At 45.5% G+C, this 23,836-nt stretch overlaps 8 non-coding genes across 8 annotated transcripts; all 8 read right to left on the bottom strand.

Annotated features, from left to right (window-relative positions):
* Window positions 1-780: 780 nt before the first annotated feature.
* Window positions 781-971, bottom strand: LOC130313217 (U2 spliceosomal RNA). The gene has a single exon (XR_008861211.1). It is a non-coding gene; the product is annotated as a U2 spliceosomal RNA (small nuclear RNA).
* A 2,082-nt stretch (window positions 972-3,053) lies between these two features.
* Window positions 3,054-3,244, bottom strand: LOC130313216 (U2 spliceosomal RNA). Its single transcript, XR_008861210.1, has one exon. It is a non-coding gene; the product is annotated as a U2 spliceosomal RNA (small nuclear RNA).
* A 2,099-nt stretch (window positions 3,245-5,343) lies between these two features.
* LOC130313152 (U2 spliceosomal RNA) lies at window positions 5,344-5,531 on the bottom strand. Its single transcript, XR_008861162.1, has one exon. It is a non-coding gene; the product is annotated as a U2 spliceosomal RNA (small nuclear RNA).
* A 7,185-nt stretch (window positions 5,532-12,716) lies between these two features.
* Window positions 12,717-12,907, bottom strand: LOC130313214 (U2 spliceosomal RNA). Its single transcript, XR_008861209.1, has one exon. It is a non-coding gene; the product is annotated as a U2 spliceosomal RNA (small nuclear RNA).
* A 2,093-nt stretch (window positions 12,908-15,000) lies between these two features.
* LOC130313213 (U2 spliceosomal RNA) lies at window positions 15,001-15,191 on the bottom strand. Its single transcript, XR_008861208.1, has one exon. It is a non-coding gene; the product is annotated as a U2 spliceosomal RNA (small nuclear RNA).
* A 2,095-nt stretch (window positions 15,192-17,286) lies between these two features.
* On the bottom strand, window positions 17,287-17,477 carry LOC130313039 (U2 spliceosomal RNA). The gene has a single exon (XR_008861065.1). It is a non-coding gene; the product is annotated as a U2 spliceosomal RNA (small nuclear RNA).
* A 2,096-nt stretch (window positions 17,478-19,573) lies between these two features.
* Window positions 19,574-19,764, bottom strand: LOC130313212 (U2 spliceosomal RNA). The gene has a single exon (XR_008861207.1). It is a non-coding gene; the product is annotated as a U2 spliceosomal RNA (small nuclear RNA).
* Window positions 19,765-21,858: 2,094 nt separating this feature from the next.
* LOC130313211 (U2 spliceosomal RNA) lies at window positions 21,859-22,049 on the bottom strand. The gene has a single exon (XR_008861206.1). It is a non-coding gene; the product is annotated as a U2 spliceosomal RNA (small nuclear RNA).
* Between the last annotated feature and the right edge of the window lie 1,787 nt (window positions 22,050-23,836).

The following is a 23,836-nucleotide window of genomic DNA, read 5'->3' as shown; positions in this document are numbered from 1 at the left end:
AGGCCAGAATGTCAGTCCATGTTGGAGCAGGTTTAGATACAGTCTAAAGCATAGATCTCAAAGTCTGTGCACAGAATTTAGCAAGGGCCTCGCACCTTCTGATGCATCAGGTAGGTGCACAATAGCATAGCCTAACCCTCTGTACTTTGGTCTATATTGATGCGGGACATAGACAGCCAGCTGATGACCAATCCATTAGTGCAATGGATGGCTGGAAGCATTTGTCTTTGCCTTTGCAATACCACAGAAGCAATGCATGGTCAATGTACAGCAATGACACACCTGTGTGAACAGCCAGGAGACCCCCCCCCCCCCCCATGTTATGTTACATAGTTACATAGTTAGTACGGTCGAAAAAAGACATATGTCCATCACGTTCAACCAGGGAATTAAGGGGTAGGGGTGTGGCGCGATATTGGGGAAGGGATGAGATTTTATATTTCTTCATAAGCATTAATCTTATTTTGTCAATTAGGAACATTCAGCACCCACCCGCTATCAAGGCAGCTGCCTATCATGTCATGCCCTACCTGCACAGGTGTGCTGGCTACTCAAATGATCCAATTAAGGAGGCCATTTAGTCAGCAGCAGCAGAAGTCCTGTGCCTGGACGCTCCAACAGGGGCCAGACACAAGCAGAAGCAGAAGCAGCAGAAGCAGCAGCAGCACCACCTTTTGTTTTTTGGCTGCAGCAGCAGCAAGGCCCACAGGGCTGGCTAGCTGGCTAGCCAGCAAGCAGGTAGCAATGAAAGTAGGAATCTTTCTTTTTAACCCTGTAAGGGGGTGGTGCACTGTACCCGAAGATACTGCCATATCGGGTCAATGCATAGGGCGACGGAAGCAAGCTTCGAAATCGGCCCCCGTTCTCAAAAATCCATTTAATATATGGTCCCCAGATAGGGGACGTATCAGATATTAAACTGATAAGAACAGATACTACACTTGATCTTAGCCAAAAGGCCGAGAAGCGATAACCGTGAAAGGGGCGGGCCCAACAAGGTCCCCTTCATGGGCACTATCACTGCTTGCTGTCAGGGAGGCTGCCAGACAATTTTCCATGCACACTCTGGGCTGGGGGGCAGTCAACCACCAGTACACACAGCAGAACCTAAACCCATACCATTATTGCTAAGCAGCAAGACAGGGGCCCATTGCACTCCCACGGGGCCTTTTTAAATGCAATCCATAACCCGGATTTGCCAGGAACCCTTCTTACTCCTCCTACTTGCATGTGACACTGGGCTTAGGATCTGCATAGGAAACACACACACAAGCACACACCTACCTTTGTTGCCTGCAGATGCCTCCTTGGCTGTCCCCAAACGGTATCAAACCAACACCCACGGGAAGCTGTAAGCATAGAGGACATGCCTGCACCCCATTGGACTTACCTGTGTGGGTTAAATCCGGGTTATTTGACAACCTATGGCGGTGATGGTTCTGCTCAGGCAGAGCAGTGCTGATGCTCCTCATAAAGCTGTCGCTGCTGTGAAGGTTCTAGGTGACATCACAAATCCCTTTGGTTACATACACAACAAAGCTGGGTTGTTGTTGTTTACACTCTGCAAGGCCTGTGGAAGTGAGTGACATCATAGCACTGTAGTTCTGAGGGTTCAAGATGGATGCAACAATCTCCTGTTGCTTCTATGAAGGCCGTAATAGACGACATCACCAAACAGCTCCATAGTCACATACACAGCAAAGGAGAGATGTTGTTTACACCTAGTGATGTCAGTGGTATTGAGTGACATCACAGCACAGTGCTAAGGCTCCTGGGCCTGGACACAGCAGCGGCTGCAATATCTCAACGGAGAATACGTTTATATCTATGTGTGTGTGTGCGCATATATATATATATATATATATATATATATATATATATTCTCCGCCGAAATCACTTTTAAACCCATTTCCACCTTTTTTTCCCTTCTCTTCCTCTTACTTTTTTTTCACGTTTTTTTACGTTTTTCTCCTTTTCGCCTCTTTTCTGGGCGTATTATTCTTCTTTTTCTTCTTTTTTTTCGTCTAATGCATACCCCATCAGTGCAGCAATGCTTATTCAATACCGCCAGCAGATGGAGACACTGGGGGATAATTTTCTAAGGATTTATACTGATTTTTCCTGTCTGAATTTGTCGCACAGAAAGTTGCAGGCCAAATATGTGTGACATTTCTGCGACTTTAGCTTCTAGAGCATTTTTACAACATTATACATAGGTGCTGAATACATAAAAAGCGACTGTTCAGCGACAGACAAGTCGCATCGGCTGAAAGTAGGCCAGAATGTCAGTCCATGTTGGAGCAGGTTTAGATACAGTCTAAAGCATAGATCTCAAAGTCTGTGCACAGAATTTAGCAAGGGCCTCGCACCTTCTGATGCATCAGGTAGGTGCACAATAGCATAGCCTAACCCTCTGTACTTTGGTCTATATTGATGCGGGACATAGACAGCCAGCTGATGACCAATCCATTAGTGCAATGGATGGCTGGAAGCATTTGTCTTTGCCTTTGCAATACCACAGAAGCAATGCATGGTCAATGTACAGCAATGACACACCTGTGTGAACAGCCAGGAGACCCCCCCCCCCCCCATGTTATGTTACATAGTTACATAGTTAGTACGGTCGAAAAAAGACATATGTCCATCACGTTCAACCAGGGAATTAAGGGGTAGGGGTGTGGCGCGATATTGGGGAAGGGATGAGATTTTATATTTCTTCATAAGCATTAATCTTATTTTGTCAATTAGGAACATTCAGCACCCACCCGCTATCAAGGCAGCTGCCTATCATGTCATGCCCTACCTGCACAGGTGTGCTGGCTACTCAAATGATCCAATTAAGGAGGCCATTTAGTCAGCAGCAGCAGAAGTCCTGTGCCTGGACGCTCCAACAGGGGCCAGACACAAGCAGAAGCAGAAGCAGCAGAAGCAGCAGCAGCACCACCTTTTGTTTTTTGGCTGCAGCAGCAGCAAGGCCCACAGGGCTGGCTAGCTGGCTAGCCAGCAAGCAGGTAGCAATGAAAGTAGGAATCTTTCTTTTTAACCCTGTAAGGGGGTGGTGCACTGTACCCGAAGATACTGCCATATCGGGTCAATGCATAGGGCGACGGAAGCAAGCTTCGAAATCGGCCCCCGTTCTCAAAAATCCATTTAATATATGGTCCCCAGATAGGGGACGTATCAGATATTAAACTGATAAGAACAGATACTACACTTGATCTTAGCCAAAAGGCCGAGAAGCGATAACCGTGAAAGGGGCGGGCCCAACAAGGTCCCCTTCATGGGCACTATCACTGCTTGCTGTCAGGGAGGCTGCCAGACAATTTTCCATGCACACTCTGGGCTGGGGGGCAGTCAACCACCAGTACACACAGCAGAACCTAAACCCATACCATTATTGCTAAGCAGCAAGACAGGGGCCCATTGCACTCCCACGGGGCCTTTTTAAATGCAATCCATAACCCGGATTTGCCAGGAACCCTTCTTACTCCTCCTACTTGCATGTGACACTGGGCTTAGGATCTGCATAGGAAACACACACACAAGCACACACCTACCTTTGTTGCCTGCAGATGCCTCCTTGGCTGTCCCCAAACGGTATCAAACCAACACCCACGGGAAGCTGTAAGCATAGAGGACATGCCTGCACCCCATTGGACTTACCTGTGTGGGTTAAATCCGGGTTATTTGACAACCTATGGCGGTGATGGTTCTGCTCAGGCAGAGCAGTGCTGATGCTCCTCATAAAGCTGTCGCTGCTGTGAAGGTTCTAGGTGACATCACAAATCCCTTTGGTTACATACACAACAAAGCTGGGTTGTTGTTGTTTACACTCTGCAAGGCCTGTGGAAGTGAGTGACATCATAGCACTGTAGTTCTGAGGGTTCAAGATGGATGCAACAATCTCCTGTTGCTTCTATGAAGGCCGTAATAGACGACATCACCAAACAGCTCCATAGTCACATACACAGCAAAGGAGAGATGTTGTTTACACCTAGTGATGTCAGTGGTATTGAGTGACATCACAGCACAGTGCTAAGGCTCCTGGGCCTGGACACAGCAGCGGCTGCAATATCTCAACGGAGAATACGTTTATATCTATGTGTGTGTGTGCGCATATATATATATATATATATATATATATATATATATATATATATATATTCTCCGCCGAAATCACTTTTAAACCCATTTCCACCTTTTTTTCCCTTCTCTTCCTCTTACTTTTTTTTCACGTTTTTTTACGTTTTTCTCCTTTTCGCCTCTTTTCTGGGCGTATTATTCTTCTTTTTCTTCTTTTTTTTCGTCTAATGCATACCCCATCAGTGCAGCAATGCTTATTCAATACCGCCAGCAGATGGAGACACTGGGGGATAATTTTCTAAGGATTTATACTGATTTTTCCTGTCTGAATTTGTCGCACAGAAAGTTGCAGGCCAAATATGTGTGACATTTCTGCGACTTTAGCTTCTAGAGCATTTTTACAACATTATACATAGGTGCTGAATACATAAAAAGCGACTGTTCAGCGACAGACAAGTCGCATCGGCTGAAAGTAGGCCAGAATGTCAGTCCATGTTGGAGCAGGTTTAGATACAGTCTAAAGCATAGATCTCAAAGTCTGTGCACAGAATTTAGCAAGGGCCTCGCACCTTCTGATGCATCAGGTAGGTGCACAATAGCATAGCCTAACCCTCTGTACTTTGGTCTATATTGATGCGGGACATAGACAGCCAGCTGATGACCAATCCATTAGTGCAATGGATGGCTGGAAGCATTTGTCTTTGCCTTTGCAATACCACAGAAGCAATGCATGGTCAATGTACAGCAATGACACACCTGTGTGAACAGCCAGGAGACCCCCCCCCCCCCCCCCCCCCATGTTATGTTACATAGTTACATAGTTAGTACGGTCGAAAAAAGACATATGTCCATCACGTTCAACCAGGGAATTAAGGGGTAGGGGTGTGGCGCGATATTGGGGAAGGGATGAGATTTTATATTTCTTCATAAGCATTAATCTTATTTTGTCAATTAGGAACATTCAGCACCCACCCGCTATCAAGGCAGCTGCCTATCATGTCATGCCCTACCTGCACAGGTGTGCTGGCTACTCAAATGATCCAATTAAGGAGGCCATTTAGTCAGCAGCAGCAGAAGTCCTGTGCCTGGACGCTCCAACAGGGGCCAGACACAAGCAGAAGCAGAAGCAGCAGAAGCAGCAGCAGCACCACCTTTTGTTTTTTGGCTGCAGCAGCAGCAAGGCCCACAGGGCTGGCTAGCTGGCTAGCCAGCAAGCAGGTAGCAATGAAAGTAGGAATCTTTCTTTTTAACCCTGTAAGGGGGTGGTGCACTGTACCCGAAGATACTGCCATATCGGGTCAATGCATAGGGCGACGGAAGCAAGCTTCGAAATCGGCCCCCGTTCTCAAAAATCCATTTAATATATGGTCCCCAGATAGGGGACGTATCAGATATTAAACTGATAAGAACAGATTTTTTTTTTTTTTTTTTTTTTATTGAAAAGGAAATATACAATACATAACCAAGTAAATCATTCAAAAAATTACATATTCATCTGAAAACACATGAATAACACATATTTGACATATACAATATATACAGGAAGCATGTCTTTACATGTACATATAACAAAAAGCTTTCCCTTCATGACTTTCCCTCAGAAAAAATAAATTGCAGCGGATTCTGTCCCTCCAACTGTCCCTTCATATCAGGATATAATCTGTAAGAAAAGAAAAAGAAAGACAAATAAGAATACAATCATAACCAGTACTTCCATTTTTTGTGTTTCCAGATCCCCTCTGCATCATCAGAACCATAGTTTTTCCTATCACATAATACGTAAAGGTAAATTTTACCACGGATCATGCCCAGACATTCCTTCACACTTACTTCAGTTTGATTGAAAATCCTAATATTCCTTACATCCCACAGAACCTCTTTTACACAATTTACTATGAACCATAACACTCTTGCCTTCTCTCTCTCCACTGCACACAAACCAAACATCATCATATTAAAGGATAAGATTTCAATTCCAGTAAGATTTTTAATTAGACCAGACATTTTTCTCCACACAGACTTCGCATAACCACACTCCCAAAACACATGTACATAATTCTCACATCCACCGCAACCATCCCTGGGACACACTTCACTGTCTACCAATCTCCTTCTCCTCTGAAATTCCCTTGTTGGCAGACACCCATGAGCTAACATCCAAGACAAGTCCTTTTGTTTATTTGTCAGTTCCTTGTGACTGACATTTTTCCACACTACCTTACAATCCTTCTCAGACAGACCTCCCACACATTCCACTGTTTCTCTCTGCTCCAACACTTTCATCACCTTCTTACTATCATTCCATTCAGTCACACATTCCAGATTATTTTTCCTGACACACCGCCCTATTCTCTGATAGAACCAAGGAACCTCAAAACTTACAGGTACCCTTAAGTCCCTTTCCATTAGCTTATATTTCAACAACACATTACCAGCCAAATACCTTACCATGCACCCAAACACACATTCCTTCTTACTTACAGCGAGACAAAAACTGACATACTTCACAGCCAGGAACACTTCCACATTCATCATTCCTTTCCCACCATGCATTCTGCTTTTCACCACCTTCCCACGACTCAATTTCTCCATCCTTGAATTCCATAAGAAAACAAAGATCTGCCTGATAATTCTTGCCAGACACCTATCCGGTGGAGGAAACACATAATTAACATAAAGCAAAATAGGAATTATAACAGCTTTAATAACCAGAATCCTTCCCTCAATCGATAAAGTCCTTAAAGACCAGAAGTTTATTTTATTCCCCACCCTCCCCAAAACCCTCTCCCAACTTTCTTTCCCATACAAATCATTATCAAACACCACCCCAAGCACTTCCACACCCCCCTCTCTCACAGGCCACTCGCACAACCCACTCTCTCCCCACCCCTCAAAAAATTTACAACCACTCTTCCCAACATTAAGCTTAAACCCACTCATTAAACAGAAACACTCAATCAATAACTTAGCACGCCTTACCCCTGCCATTGACTTACATACAACAGTAACATCATCCATGTAACCAATCACTCGCATATCCTTCCCATGACTACCAGGTATTTCTATACCCCGCATCACCTTATCTCTCCTAATCATCCCCAACAAAGGCTCAATCATACAAATAAAAAGAATTGGCGACAGGGGACACCCCTGCCGCACTCCAGATTTTATACTCACTTCCCTACTCAGAAAACCATTGACCTGAATCTTACTATAAATGTCCCTATACAAACATTCAATCCACTTCACCATTCTGTCCGGCACATTCATCCTCCTCAAAACCCTAAACAATAAATCATGCACCACCCTATCATACGCTTTTTCAAAATCCACCGTAACAACAGCCACACCTTGCTTCCTAGTTTTACAGTCCCACAATACATCCCTCAGACCTAACAGACATTCAGAAATCCTACGATCAGGCACTGTACACATTTGCTCCTCACCTACCATACAATCAATCACATCCTTTAACCTACTCGCAATAACTTTAGCAATAATTTTGTAATCACAATTCAAGAGCGCTATAGGCCTCCAATTTTTAAGATCCCTCTTATCCCCTTTTTTAAACAATAACACAGTCACACTCTCACTCATACTTTTAGATAACTTCCCTCTCCTAAGTACTTCCTTACACACCTCCCATACATAATCCCCTAACATATCCCAAAACACAAGATAAAATTCCACAGGCAAACCATCACTCCCTGCCACCTTTCCTTTCTTCATCCCATTCACAGCATCCTCCACCTCACTCTTCCTCACATCCTCTTCCATAAAGAACCCATCAATTTCATCCAAACGCTTATCCACATATCCCAAACATTCCTCCTCTAGAGTCACGTCCCGCTCCTTCTCCGTGAATAAATCAGAATAAAACTTCCACACTTCCTCTAACACCTCATCCTTACCAAAGACCTCTACCCCATCATTCGTAAAAACACTCATCATCTCAGTTTTTTTACTGAATGCCTTTTTAAAGAAAAATTTGCTACATTTCTCATCCTTCTCTTTCACTTCAACCCTAGCCTGTGCAATAATCTTCCTTCCATTCCTCTCCAGACACTCATTCACACTTCCACGAGCTTCCTCAATCTCCTTCTCAACACTCATCCCCAAACGCCTCAATTCATACAAATACTCTAACCTTCTTTGCCATCTCTCATACTCTTCTCTATCTTTCCTCCCTTTCTCACACCCTTTTTTAATAAAAAACCTTTTAGTCTCTAACTTCACCCACTCCCACCACTCAACCACACTATAAAATGCATCCTTCCTCAACACCCATCCATCAAAACGCTCCCTATATTCTTGTAATACACATTCATTATCCAATAAAGACACATTCAACTTCCAAACACCCTTTCCATACTCACTTAGACCACCACCTTTTACCACACACTCAATCCAGGCATGATCCGTGAACGGTAACCTCCTCCGTCTGAAATTAGAAACAGACATTAGTTTTGAGACAAAAATGAAATCAATACGCGAACTTGTATTGTTAGAAAAATATGTATAACCGATAGTACCATCATTATGGGCAACAAAGGAATCCTTTAACCCAAATAAATTTACAATCTCTTTAAGCTGCTTACTAGTACTGTCTAAACCAGACCCACCACCCACCGTAGTACTACTCCTATCCCCCTCTGTTATTATACAATTGAAATCCCCTATAAGGAACACATCATCCCTCCCACTCAAAAAGAAATATAATTTCTCAAACACCTCCCCTCTTTCCTTCCTCCCAGTTGGAGCATAAACATTAATTACTTTATATGTGAAACCCCTGAAAATAAAATGCACTAATAATACCCTACCCGGAACAATATGGACAACTTTTTTAACAACAAACTCATTACTTTTGAACAAAATCCCCACCCCCGAATTACGTTCCATTGAACCAGACCATACCGATTGCCCATAAGGCCAGGAGATATTTGGCTCCCCATCCAAGCAGCACTCCTGGAGACCTAGAACATCAAAAGAATATCTAGAAAGTAAATCAAAAATGGCGGATCTCCTTTCTAAAGATCTAATACTGCGGACATTTAGAGAACCAATTGTTAAACTCATTCAAACATTTGAAGGAAAAAAAGGAAATACAAAATCAAGCATTATCAAAAGGAGGCCTAGCCTTTCCCCGACCTCTACCCTTATTTTTTGCCTCCCCTTCCTTAAACTTAAGAGTCTTTGTCAATTTTTTGACTGAACATTCCTCCAAATAACCTGTGCCCAGGGAGGATAAAGAGGAGTCAGAATCAATCTGACATGACGACCCTCCACCTGCCTCCTCCCTTCCCGGGCTAGGAAAGTCCTCAATCCTTTGACTCTGAGGAGTCGGACAGTCATCCTCCGATTCTTCCACCGGCATCTTTCTCTTCAAGGATTCTTTGTCCACAGTCATCTCCTCTGGCGGATCAGAGGCCTCCGAAACAGATGCCCCCGAAACAGACTCCGCCTTCTCCCCCTCTGCCACCAAAGCATCCGGAACAGACCTAGAAATGGAAGGAAAAACAGGGGCAAACTCTGCTTCACTGGTCAGCACGCTAACCTCTGCATCGCCTGCCCTGGCAGCATTGGAGTCCTCAGGAACTGTCCCACCTCGAAGAGCCATTGCATATGATCGGGGTGCCCCAGACTGGTAAGTGGGGCAACTCCTAGCCAGGTGATCCGAAGAACCACAGAAATGACACTTGCGTTTCTCGGGACAGTCTGCAGTGCGGTGATCAGGCTTGTGGCAGTTCCTGCAAACCTGCCCGGTTGTACAGTTCTCTCTGGTATGACCAAAGCAAAAACAGTCCCGGCAAAAACTTGGCATCCCCGGGTAGTGCAGAAACCCCCTGTTGTTCCCTATCGCAAAGTTCTGCGGGGGGTGACAAAAACCTTCAGCACCACCCTCGGGGGCAGGCCTAAACTCCACCCAAAAACGTCTCATGCCTGTGAAAGTCCCCAGGATGTTATTTTTCCTCTCCGCACCAGAAACAGACACACAATACCTTCTTAGAAAGGTCTGGATCTCCTCATCCCGCACAAAAGGGTTGTACATATGCACTACCACTGGAACTTTCTTAGGCCGAGCCTCGCAGGAAATGAATCGGATCCCTTGTAGGTCAGGGTGAGAAGCATTCTCCTTACTCCGGTAGAGACAGGTACGGAGATCATCCAGGTTGTAGAAGGTCACGTCAAAGAATCCTTGGCTGGGAAAGACCTGGACACAGAAGATGGAAGCATGCGGCATCCTCAGCACTCCTTCCACGACCTTCTGCTGGACATGCAAAATCCCGTAGGCACTCCTCTTTTCCTCCTCGATAAACAGCCGTACTGTATTAGGAGCGTTCGGCGCATTAGCCATCCTCTCCGGCAGACCCGTCCTCCGATGATCACCTTCCCGTTATCCTGGGACTAAGCCCTCTCCCCAATAGCAGCAGGTGGGTGAAGCCCAGGCAATAAACCTGGGCGATCCCACAAGGCCGAGGAGAGGGGTACCCGAATACCTTAGGGCAAGACACTTGATCTTAGCCAAAAGGCCGAGAAGCGATAACCGTGAAAGGGGCGGGCCCAACAAGGTCCCCTTCATGGGCACTATCACTGCTTGCTGTCAGGGAGGCTGCCAGACAATTTTCCATGCACACTCTGGGCTGGGGGGCAGTCAACCACCAGTACACACAGCAGAACCTAAACCCATACCATTATTGCTAAGCAGCAAGACAAGGGCCCATTGCACTCCCACGGGGCCTTTTTAAATGCAATCCATAACCCGGATTTGCCAGGAACCCTTCTTACTCCTCCTACTTGCATGTGACACTGGGCTTAGGATCTGCATAGGAAACACACACACAAGCACACACCTACCTTTGTTGCCTGCAGATGCCTCCTTGGCTGTCCCCAAACGGTATCAAACCAACACCCACGGGAAGCTGTAAGCATAGAGGACATGCCTGCACCCCATTGGACTTACCTGTGTGGGTTAAATCCGGGTTATTTGACAACCTATGGCGGTGATGGTTCTGCTCAGGCAGAGCAGTGCTGATGCTCCTCATAAAGCTGTCGCTGCTGTGAAGGTTCTAGGTGACATCACAAATCCCTTTGGTTACATACACAACAAAGCTGGGTTGTTGTTGTTTACACTCTGCAAGGCCTGTGGAAGTGAGTGACATCATAGCACTGTAGTTCTGAGGGTTCAAGATGGATGCAACAATCTCCTGTTGCTTCTATGAAGGCCGTAATAGACGACATCACCAAACAGCTCCATAGTCACATACACAGCAAAGGAGAGATGTTGTTTACACCTAGTGATGTCAGTGGTATTGAGTGACATCACAGCACAGTGCTAAGGCTCCTGGGCCTGGACACAGCAGCGGCTGCAATATCTCAACGGAGAATACGTTTATATCTATGTGTGTGTGTGCGCATATATATATATATATATATATATATATATATATATATATATTTCTCCGCCGAAATCACTTTTAAACCCATTTCCACCTTTTTTTCCCTTCTCTTCCTCTTACTTTTTTTTCACGTTTTTTTACGTTTTTCTCCTTTTCGCCTCTTTTCTGGGCGTATTATTCTTCTTTTTCTTCTTTTTTTTCGTCTAATGCATACCCCATCAGTGCAGCAATGCTTATTCAATACCGCCAGCAGATGGAGACACTGGGGGATAATTTTCTAAGGATTTATACTGATTTTTCCTGTCTGAATTTGTCGCACAGAAAGTTGCAGGCCAAATATGTGTGACATTTCTGCGACTTTAGCTTCTAGAGCATTTTTACAACATTATACATAGGTGCTGAATACATAAAAAGCGACTGTTCAGCGACAGACAAGTCGCATCGGCTGAAAGTAGGCCAGAATGTCAGTCCATGTTGGAGCAGGTTTAGATACAGTCTAAAGCATAGATCTCAAAGTCTGTGCACAGAATTTAGCAAGGGCCTCGCACCTTCTGATGCATCAGGTAGGTGCACAATAGCATAGCCTAACCCTCTGTACTTTGGTCTATATTGATGCGGGACATAGACAGCCAGCTGATGACCAATCCATTAGTGCAATGGATGGCTGGAAGCATTTGTCTTTGCCTTTGCAATACCACAGAAGCAATGCATGGTCAATGTACAGCAATGACACACCTGTGTGAACAGCCAGGAGACCCCCCCCCCCCCCCATGTTATGTTACATAGTTACATAGTTAGTACGGTCGAAAAAAGACATATGTCCATCACGTTCAACCAGGGAATTAAGGGGTAGGGGTGTGGCGCGATATTGGGGAAGGGATGAGATTTTATATTTCTTCATAAGCATTAATCTTATTTTGTCAATTAGGAACATTCAGCACCCACCCGCTATCAAGGCAGCTGCCTATCATGTCATGCCCTACCTGCACAGGTGTGCTGGCTACTCAAATGATCCAATTAAGGAGGCCATTTAGTCAGCAGCAGCAGAAGTCCTGTGCCTGGACGCTCCAACAGGGGCCAGACACAAGCAGAAGCAGAAGCAGCAGAAGCAGCAGCAGCACCACCTTTTGTTTTTTGGCTGCAGCAGCAGCAAGGCCCACAGGGCTGGCTAGCTGGCTAGCCAGCAAGCAGGTAGCAATGAAAGTAGGAATCTTTCTTTTTAACCCTGTAAGGGGGTGGTGCACTGTACCCGAAGATACTGCCATATCGGGTCAATGCATAGGGCGACGGAAGCAAGCTTCGAAATCGGCCCCCGTTCTCAAAAATCCATTTAATATATGGTCCCCAGATAGGGGACGTATCAGATATTAAACTGATAAGAACAGATACTACACTTGATCTTAGCCAAAAGGCCGAGAAGCGATAACCGTGAAAGGGGCGGGTCCAACAAGGTCCCCTTCATGGGCACTATCACTGCTTGCTGTCAGGGAGGCTGCCAGACAATTTTCCATGCACACTCTGGGCTGGGGGGCAGTCAACCACCAGTACACACAGCAGAACCTAAACCCATACCATTATTGCTAAGCAGCAAGACAGGGGCCCATTGCACTCCCACGGGGCCTTTTTAAATGCAATCCATAACCCGGATTTGCCAGGAACCCTTCTTACTCCTCCTACTTGCATGTGACACTGGGCTTAGGATCTGCATAGGAAACACACACACAAGCACACACCTACCTTTGTTGCCTGCAGATGCCTCCTTGGCTGTCCCCAAACGGTATCAAACCAACACCCACGGGAAGCTGTAAGCATAGAGGACATGCCTGCACCCCATTGGACTTACCTGTGTGGGTTAAATCCGGGTTATTTGACAACCTATGGCGGTGATGGTTCTGCTCAGGCAGAGCAGTGCTGATGCTCCTCATAAAGCTGTCGCTGCTGTGAAGGTTCTAGGTGACATCACAAATCCCTTTGGTTACATACACAACAAAGCTGGGTTGTTGTTGTTTACACTCTGCAAGGCCTGTGGAAGTGAGTGACATCATAGCACTGTAGTTCTGAGGGTTCAAGATGGATGCAACAATCTCCTGTTGCTTCTATGAAGGCCGTAATAGACGACATCACCAAACAGCTCCATAGTCACATACACAGCAAAGGAGAGATGTTGTTTACACCTAGTGATGTCAGTGGTATTGAGTGACATCACAGCACAGTGCTAAGGCTCCTGGGCCTGGACACAGCAGCGGCTGCAATATCTCAACGGAGAATACGTTTATATCTATGTGTGTGTGTGCGCATATATATATATATATATATATATATATATATATATATATATTTCTCCGCCGAAATCACTTTTAAACCCATTTCCACCTTTTTTTCCCTTCTCTTCCTCTTACTTTTTTTTCACGTTTTTTTACGTTTTTTTCTCTTTTTCGCCTCTTTTCTGGGCGTATTATTCTTCTTTTTCTTCTTTTTTTTCGTCTAATGCATACCCCATCAGTGCAGCAATGCTTATTCAATACCGCCAGCAGATGGAGACACTGGGGGATAATTTTCTAAGGATTTATACTGATTTTTCCTGTCTGAATTTGTCGCACAGAAAGTTGCAGGCCAAATATGTGTGACATTTCTGCGACTTTAGCTTCTAGAGCATTTTTACAACATTATACATAGGTGCTGAATACATAAAAAGCGACTGTTCAGCGACAGACAAGTCGCATCGGCTGAAAGTAGGCCAGAATGTCAGTCCATGTTGGAGCAGGTTTAGATACAGTCTAAAGCATAGATCTCAAAGTCTGTGCACAGAATTTAGCAAGGGCCTCGCACCTTCTGATGCATCAGGTAGGTGCACAATAGCATAGCCTAACCCTCTGTACTTTGGTCTATATTGATGCGGGACATAGACAGCCAGCTGATGACCAATCCATTAGTGCAATGGATGGCTGGAAGCATTTGTCTTTGCCTTTGCAATACCACAGAAGCAATGCATGGTCAATGTACAGCAATGACACACCTGTGTGAACAGCCAGGAGACCCCCCCCCCCCCCCCCCATGTTATGTTACATAGTTACATAGTTAGTACGGTCGAAAAAAGACATATGTCCATCACGTTCAACCAGGGAATTAAGGGGTAGGGGTGTGGCGCGATATTGGGGAAGGGATGAGATTTTATATTTCTTCATAAGCATTAATCTTATTTTGTCAATTAGGAACATTCAGCACCCACCCGCTATCAAGGCAGCTGCCTATCATGTCATGCCCTACCTGCACAGGTGTGCTGGCTACTCAAATGATCCAATTAAGGAGGCCATTTAGTCAGCAGCAGCAGAAGTCCTGTGCCTGGACGCTCCAACAGGGGCCAGACACAAGCAGAAGCAGAAGCAGCAGAAGCAGCAGCAGCACCACCTTTTGTTTTTTGGCTGCAGCAGCAGCAAGGCCCACAGGGCTGGCTAGCTGGCTAGCCAGCAAGCAGGTAGCAATGAAAGTAGGAATCTTTCTTTTTAACCCTGTAAGGGGGTGGTGCACTGTACCCGAAGATACTGCCATATCGGGTCAATGCATAGGGCGACGGAAGCAAGCTTCGAAATCGGCCCCCGTTCTCAAAAATCCATTTAATATATGGTCCCCAGATAGGGGACGTATCAGATATTAAACTGATAAGAACAGATACTACACTTGATCTTAGCCAAAAGGCCGAGAAGCGATAACCGTGAAAGGGGCGGGCCCAACAAGGTCCCCTTCATGGGCACTATCACTGCTTGCTGTCAGGGAGGCTGCCAGACAATTTTCCATGCACACTCTGGGCTGGGGGGCAGTCAACCACCAGTACACACAGCAGAACCTAAACCCATACCATTATTGCTAAGCAGCAAGACAGGGGCCCATTGCACTCCCACGGGGCCTTTTTAAATGCAATCCATAACCCGGATTTGCCAGGAACCCTTCTTACTCCTCCTACTTGCATGTGACACTGGGCTTAGGATCTGCATAGGAAACACACACACAAGCACACACCTACCTTTGTTGCCTGCAGATGCCTCCTTGGCTGTCCCCAAACGGTATCAAACCAACACCCACGGGAAGCTGTAAGCATAGAGGACATGCCTGCACCCCATTGGACTTACCTGTGTGGGTTAAATCCGGGTTATTTGACAACCTATGGCGGTGATGGTTCTGCTCAGGCAGAGCAGTGCTGATGCTCCTCATAAAGCTGTCGCTGCTGTGAAGGTTCTAGGTGACATCACAAATCCCTTTGGTTACATACACAACAAAGCTGGGTTGTTGTTGTTTACACTCTGCAAGGCCTGTGGAAGTGAGTGACATCATAGCACTGTAGTTCTGAGGGTTCAAGATGGATGCAACAATCTCCTGTTGCTTCTATGAAGGCCGTAATAGACGACATCACCAAACAGCTCCATAGTCACATACACAGCAAAGGAGAGATGTTGTTTACACCTAGTGATGTCAGTGGTATTGAGTGACATCACAGCACAGTGCTAAGGCTCCTGGGCCTGGACACAGCAGCGGCTGCAATATCTCAACGGAGAATACGTTTATATCTATGTGTGTGTGTGCGCATATATATATATATATATATATATATATATATATATATATATATATATTTCTCCGCCGAAATCACTTTTAAACCCATTTCCACCTTTTTTTCCCTTCTCTTCCTCTTACTTTTTTTTCACGTTTTTTTACGTTTTTCTCCTTTTCGCCTCTTTTCTGGGCGTATTATTCTTCTTTTTCTTCTTTTTTTTCGTCTAATGCATACCCCATCAGTGCAGCAATGCTTATTCAATACCGCCAGCAGATGGAGACACTGGGGGATAATTTTCTAAGGATTTATACTGATTTTTCCTGTCTGAATTTGTCGCACAGAAAGTTGCAGGCCAAATATGTGTGACATTTCTGCGACTTTAGCTTCTAGAGCATTTTTACAACATTATACATAGGTGCTGAATACATAAAAAGCGACTGTTCAGCGACAGACAAGTCGCATCGGCTGAAAGTAGGCCAGAATGTCAGTCCATGTTGGAGCAGGTTTAGATACAGTCTAAAGCATAGATCTGAAAGTCTGTGCACAGAATTTAGCAAGGGCCTCGCACCTTCTGATGCATCAGGTAGGTGCACAATAGCATAGCCTAACCCTCTGTACTTTGGTCTATATTGATGCGGGACATAGACAGCCAGCTGATGACCAATCCATTAGTGCAATGGATGGCTGGAAGCATTTGTCTTTGCCTTTGCAATACCACAGAAGCAATGCATGGTCAATGTACAGCAATGACACACCTGTGTGAACAGCCAGGAGACCCCCCCCCCCCCCCCATGTTATGTTACATAGTTACATAGTTAGTACGGTCGAAAAAAGACATATGTCCATCACGTTCAACCAGGGAATTAAGGGGTAGGGGTGTGGCGCGATATTGGGGAAGGGATGAGATTTTATATTTCTTCATAAGCATTAATCTTATTTTGTCAATTAGGAACATTCAGCACCCACCCGCTATCAAGGCAGCTGCCTATCATGTCATGCCCTACCTGCACAGGTGTGCTGGCTACTCAAATGATCCAATTAAGGAGGCCATTTAGTCAGCAGCAGCAGAAGTCCTGTGCCTGGACGCTCCAACAGGGGCCAGACACAAGCAGAAGCAGAAGCAGCAGAAGCAGCAGCAGCACCACCTTTTGTTTTTTGGCTGCAGCAGCAGCAAGGCCCACAGGGCTGGCTAGCTGGCTAGCCAGCAAGCAGGTAGCAATGAAAGTAGGAATCTTTCTTTTTAACCCTGTAAGGAGGTGGTGCACTGTACCCGAAGATACTGCCATATCGGGTCAATGCATAGGGCGACGGAAGCAAGCTTCGAAATCGGCCCCCGTTCTCAAAAATCCATTTAATATATGGTCCCCAGATAGGGGACGTATCAGATATTAAACTGATAAGAACAGATACTACACTTGATCTTAGCCAAAAGGCCGAGAAGCGATAACCGTGAAAGGGGCGGGCCCAACAAGGTCCCCTTCATGGGCACTATCACTGCTTGCTGTCAGGGAGGCTGCCAGACAATTTTCCATGCACACTCTGGGCTGGGGGGCAGTCAACCACCAGTACACACAGCAGAACCTAAACCCATACCATTATTGCTAAGCAGCAAGACAGGGGCCCATTGCACTCCCACGGGGCCTTTTTAAATGCAATCCATAACCCGGATTTGCCAGGAACCCTTCTTACTCCTCCTACTTGCATGTGACACTGGGCTTAGGATCTGCATAGGAAACACACACACAAGCACACACCTACCTTTGTTGCCTGCAGATGCCTCCTTGGCTGTCCCCAAACGGTATCAAACCAACACCCACGGGAAGCTGTAAGCATAGAGGACATGCCTGCACCCCATTGGACTTACCTGTGTGGGTTAAATCCGGGTTATTTGACAACCTATGGCGGTGATGGTTCTGCTCAGGCAGAGCAGTGCTGATGCTCCTCATAAAGCTGTCGCTGCTGTGAAGGTTCTAGGTGACATCACAAATCCCTTTGGTTACATACACAACAAAGCTGGGTTGTTGTTGTTTACACTCTGCAAGGCCTGTGGAAGTGAGTGACATCATAGCACTGTAGTTCTGAGGGTTCAAGATGGATGCAACAATCTCCTGTTGCTTCTATGAAGGCCGTAATAGACGACATCACCAAACAGCTCCATAGTCACATACACAGCAAAGGAGAGATGTTGTTTACACCTAGTGATGTCAGTGGTATTGAGTGACATCACAGCACAGTGCTAAGGCTCCTGGGCCTGGACACAGCAGCGGCTGCAATATCTCAACGGAGAATACGTTTATATCTATGTGTGTGTGTGCGCATATATATATATATATATATATATATATATATATATATATATATATTTCTCCGCCGAAATCACTTTTAAACCCATTTCCACCTTTTTTTCCCTTCTCTTCCTCTTACTTTTTTTTCACGTTTTTTTACGTTTTTCTCCTTTTCGCCTCTTTTCTGGGCGTATTATTCTTCTTTTTCTTCTTTTTTTTCGTCTAATGCATACCCCATCAGTGCAGCAATGCTTATTCAATACCGCCAGCAGATGGAGACACTGGGGGATAATTTTCTAAGGATTTATACTGATTTTTCCTGTCTGAATTTGTCGCACAGAAAGTTGCAGGCCAAATATGTGTGACATTTCTGCGACTTTAGCTTCTAGAGCATTTTTACAACATTATACATAGGTGCTGAATACATAAAAAGCGACTGTTCAGCGACAGACAAGTCGCATCGGCTGAAAGTAGGCCAGAATGTCAGTCCATGTTGGAGCAGGTTTAGATACAGTCTAAAGCATAGATCTCAAAGTCTGTGCACAGAATTTAGCAAGGGCCTCGCACCTTCTGATGCATCAGGTAGGTGCACAATAGCATAGCCTAACCCTCTGTACTTTGGTCTATATTGATGCGGGACATAGACAGCCAGCTGATGACCAATCCATTAGTGCAATGGATGGCTGGAAGCATTTGTCTTTGCCTTTGCAATACCACAGAAGCAATGCATGGTCAATGTACAGCAATGACACACCTGTGTGAACAGCCAGGAGACCCCCCCCCCCCCCCCCCCATGTTATGTTACATAGTTACATAGTTAGTACGGTCGAAAAAAGACATATGTCCATCACGTTCAACCAGGGAATTAAGGGGTAGGGGTGTGGCGCGATATTGGGGAAGGGATGAGATTTTATATTTCTTCATAAGCATTAATCTTATTTTGTCAATTAGGAACATTCAGCACCCACCCGCTATCAAGGCAGCTGCCTATCATGTCATGCCCTACCTGCACAGGTGTGCTGGCTACTCAAATGATCCAATTAAGGAGGCCATTTAGTCAGCAGCAGCAGAAGTCCTGTGCCTGGACGCTCCAACAGGGGCCAGACACAAGCAGAAGCAGAAGCAGCAGAAGCAGCAGCAGCACCACCTTTTGTTTTTTGGCTGCAGCAGCAGCAAGGCCCACAGGGCTGGCTAGCTGGCTAGCCAGCAAGCAGGTAGCAATGAAAGTAGGAATCTTTCTTTTTAACCCTGTAAGGGGGTGGTGCACTGTACCCGAAGATACTGCCATATCGGGTCAATGCATAGGGCGACGGAAGCAAGCTTCGAAATCGGCCCCCGTTCTCAAAAATCCATTTAATATATGGTCCCCAGATAGGGGACGTATCAGATATTAAACTGATAAGAACAGATACTACACTTGATCTTAGCCAAAAGGCCGAGAAGCGATAACCGTGAAAGGGGCGGGCCCAACAAGGTCCCCTTCATGGGCACTATCACTGCTTGCTGTCAGGGAGGCTGCCAGACAATTTTCCATGCACACTCTGGGCTGGGGGGCAGTCAACCACCAGTACACACAGCAGAACCTAAACCCATACCATTATTGCTAAGCAGCAAGACAGGGGCCCATTGCACTCCCACGGGGCCTTTTTAAATGCAATCCATAACCCGGATTTGCCAGGAACCCTTCTTACTCCTCCTACTTGCATGTGACACTGGGCTTAGGATCTGCATAGGAAACACACACACAAGCACACACCTACCTTTGTTGCCTGCAGATGCCTCCTTGGCTGTCCCCAAACGGTATCAAACCAACACCCACGGGAAGCTGTAAGCATAGAGGACATGCCTGCACCCCATTGGACTTACCTGTGTGGGTTAAATCCGGGTTATTTGACAACCTATGGCGGTGATGGTTCTGCTCAGGCAGAGCAGTGCTGATGCTCCTCATAAAGCTGTCGCTGCTGTGAAGGTTCTAGGTGACATCACAAATCCCTTTGGTTACATACACAACAAAGCTGGGTTGTTGTTGTTTACACTCTGCAAGGCCTGTGGAAGTGAGTGACATCATAGCACTGTAGTTCTGAGGGTTCTAGATGGATGCAACAATCTCCTGTTGCTTCTATGAAGGCCGTAATAGACGACATCACCAAACAGCTCCATAGTCACATACACAGCAAAGGAGAGATGTTGTTTACACCTAGTGATGTCAGTGGTATTGAGTGACATCACAGCACAGTGCTAAGGCTCCTGGGCCTGGACACAGCAGCGGCTGCAATATCTCAACGGAGAATACGTTTATATCTATGTGTGTGTGTGCGCATATATATATATATATATATATATATATATATATATATATATATATTTCTCCGCCGAAATCACTTTTAAACCCATTTCCACCTTTTTTTCCCTTCTCTTCCTCTTACTTTTTTTTCACGTTTTTTTACGTTTTTCTCCTTTTCGCCTCTTTTCTGGGCGTATTATTCTTCTTTTTCTTCTTTTTTTTCGTCTAATGCATACCCCATCAGTGCAGCAATGCTTATTCAATACCGCCAGCAGATGGAGACACTGGGGGATAATTTTCTAAGGATTTATACTGATTTTTCCTGTCTGAATTTGTCGCACAGAAAGTTGCAGGCCAAATATGTGTGACATTTCTGCGACTTTAGCTTCTAGAGCATTTTTATAACATTATACATAGGTGCTGAATACATAAAAAGCGACTGTTCAGCGACAGACAAGTCGCATCGGCTGAAAGTAGGCCAGAATGTCAGTCCATGTTGGAGCAGGTTTAGATACAGTCTAAAGCATAGATCTCAAAGTCTGTGCACAGAATTTAGCAAGGGCCTCGCACCTTCTGATGCATCAGGTAGGTGCACAATAGCATAGCCTAACCCTCTGTACTTTGGTCTATATTGATGCGGGACATAGACAGCCAGCTGATGACCAATCCATTAGTGCAATGGATAGCTGGAAGCATTTGTCTTTGCCTTTGCAATACCACAGAAGCAATGCATGGTCAATGTACAGCAATGACACACCTGTGTGAACAGCCAGGAGACCCCCCCCCCCCCCCCCATGTTATGTTACATAGTTACATAGTTAGTACGGTCGAAAAAAGACATATGTCCATCACGTTCAACCAGGGAATTAAGGGGTAGGGGTGTGGCGCGATATTGGGGAAGGGATGAGATTTTATATTTCTTCATAAGCATTAATCTTATTTTGTCAATTAGGAACATTCAGCACCCACCCGCTATCAAGGCAGCTGCCTATCATGTCATGCCCTACCTGCACAGGTGTGCTGGCTACTCAAATGATCCAATTAAGGAGGCCATTTAGTCAGCAGCAGCAGAAGTCCTGTGCCTGGACGCTCCAACAGGGGCCAGACACAAGCAGAAGCAGAAGCAGCAGAAGCAGCAGCAGCACCACCTTTTGTTTTTTGGCTGCAGCAGCAGCAAGGCCCACAGGGCTGGCTAGCTGGCTAGCCAGCAAGCAGGTAGCAATGAAAGTAGGAATCTTTCTTTTTAACCCTGTAAGGGGGTGGTGCACTGTACCCGAAGATACTGCCATATCGGGTCAATGCATAGGGCGACGGAAGCAAGCTTCGAAATCGGCCCCCGTTCTCAAAAATCCATTTAATATATGGTCCCCAGATAGGGGACGTATCAGATATTAAACTGATAAGAACAGATACTACACTTGATCTTAGCCAAAAGGCCGAGAAGCGATAACCGTGAAAGGGGCGGGCCCAACAAGGTCCCCTTCATGGGCACTATCACTGCTTGCTGTCAGGGAGGCTGCCAGACAATTTTCCATGCACACTCTGGGCTGGGGGGCAGTCAACCACCAGTACACACAGCAGAACCTAAACCCATACCATTATTGCTAAGCAGCAAGACAGGGGCCCATTGCACTCCCACGGGGCCTTTTTAAATGCAATCCATAACCCGGATTTGCCAGGAACCCTTCTTACTCCTCCTACTTGCATGTGACACTGGGCTTAGGATCTGCATAGGAAACACACACACAAGCACACACCTACCTTTGTTGCCTGCAGATGCCTCCTTGGCTGTCCCCAAACGGTATCAAACCAACACCCACGGGAAGCTGTAAGCATAGAGGACATGCCTGCACCCCATTGGACTTACCTGTGTGGGTTAAATCCGGGTTATTTGACAACCTATGGCGGTGATGGTTCTGCTCAGGCAGAGCAGTGCTGATGCTCCTCATAAAGCTGTCGCTGCTGTGAAGGTTCTAGGTGACATCACAAATCCCTTTGGTTACATACACAACAAAGCTGGGTTGTTGTTGTTTACACTCTGCAAGGCCTGTGGAAGTGAGTGACATCATAGCACTGTAGTTCTGAGGGTTCTAGATGGATGCAACAATCTCCTGTTGCTTCTATGAAGGCCGTAATAGACGACATCACCAAACAGCTCCATAGTCACATACACAGCAAAGGAGAGATGTTGTTTACACCTAGTGATGTCAGTGGTATTGAGTGACATCACAGCACAGTGCTAAGGCTCCTGGGCCTGGACACAGCAGCGGCTGCAATATCTCAACGGAGAATACGTTTATATCTATGTGTGTGTGTGCGCATATATATATATATATATATATATATATATATATATATATTTCTCCGCCGAAATCACTTTTAAACCCATTTCCACCTTTTTTTCCCTTCTCTTCCTCTTACTTTTTTTTCACGTTTTTTTACGTTTTTCTCCTTTTCGCCTCTTTTCTGGGCGTATTATTCTTCTTTTTCTTCTTTTTTTTCGTCTAATGCATACCCCATCAGTGCAGCAATGCTTATTCAATACCGCCAGCAGATGGAGACACTGGGGGATAATTTTCTAAGGATTTATACTGATTTTTCCTGTCTGAATTTGTCGCACAGAAAGTTGCAGGCCAAATATGTGTGACATTTCTGCGACTTTAGCTTCTAGAGCATTTTTATAACATTATACATAGGTGCTGAATACATAAAAAGCGACTGTTCAGCGACAGACAAGTCGCATCGGCTGAAAGTAGGCCAGAATGTCAGTCCATGTTGGAGCAGGTTTAGATACAGTCTAAAGCATAGATCTCAAAGTCTGTGCACAGAATTTAGCAAGGGCCTCGCACCTTCTGATGCATCAGGTAGGTGCACAATAGCATAGCCTAACCCTCTGTACTTTGGTCTATATTGATGCGGGACATAGACAGCCAGCTGATGACCAATCCATTAGTGCAATGGATAGCTGGAAGCATTTGTCTTTGCCTTTGCAATACCACAGAAGCAATGCATGGTCAATGTACAGCAATGACACACCTGTGTGAACAGCCAGGAGACCCCCCCCCCCCCCCCATGTTATGTTACATAGTTACATAGTTAGTACGGTCGAAAAAAGACATATGTCCATCACGTTCAACCAGGGAATTAAGGGGTAGGGGTGTGGCGCGATATTGGGGAAGGGATGAGATTTTATATTTCTTCATAAGCATTAATCTTATTTTGTCAATTAGGAACA

The sequence above is a fragment of the Hyla sarda genome, unplaced genomic scaffold (assembly GCF_029499605.1).
Source record: "Hyla sarda isolate aHylSar1 unplaced genomic scaffold, aHylSar1.hap1 scaffold_175, whole genome shotgun sequence".
Taxonomy (NCBI): Eukaryota; Metazoa; Chordata; class Amphibia; order Anura; family Hylidae; genus Hyla; species Hyla sarda.
Note: the sequence above shows the minus strand (reverse complement) of the source record. Positions and strands in the feature narration are given on the sequence as shown.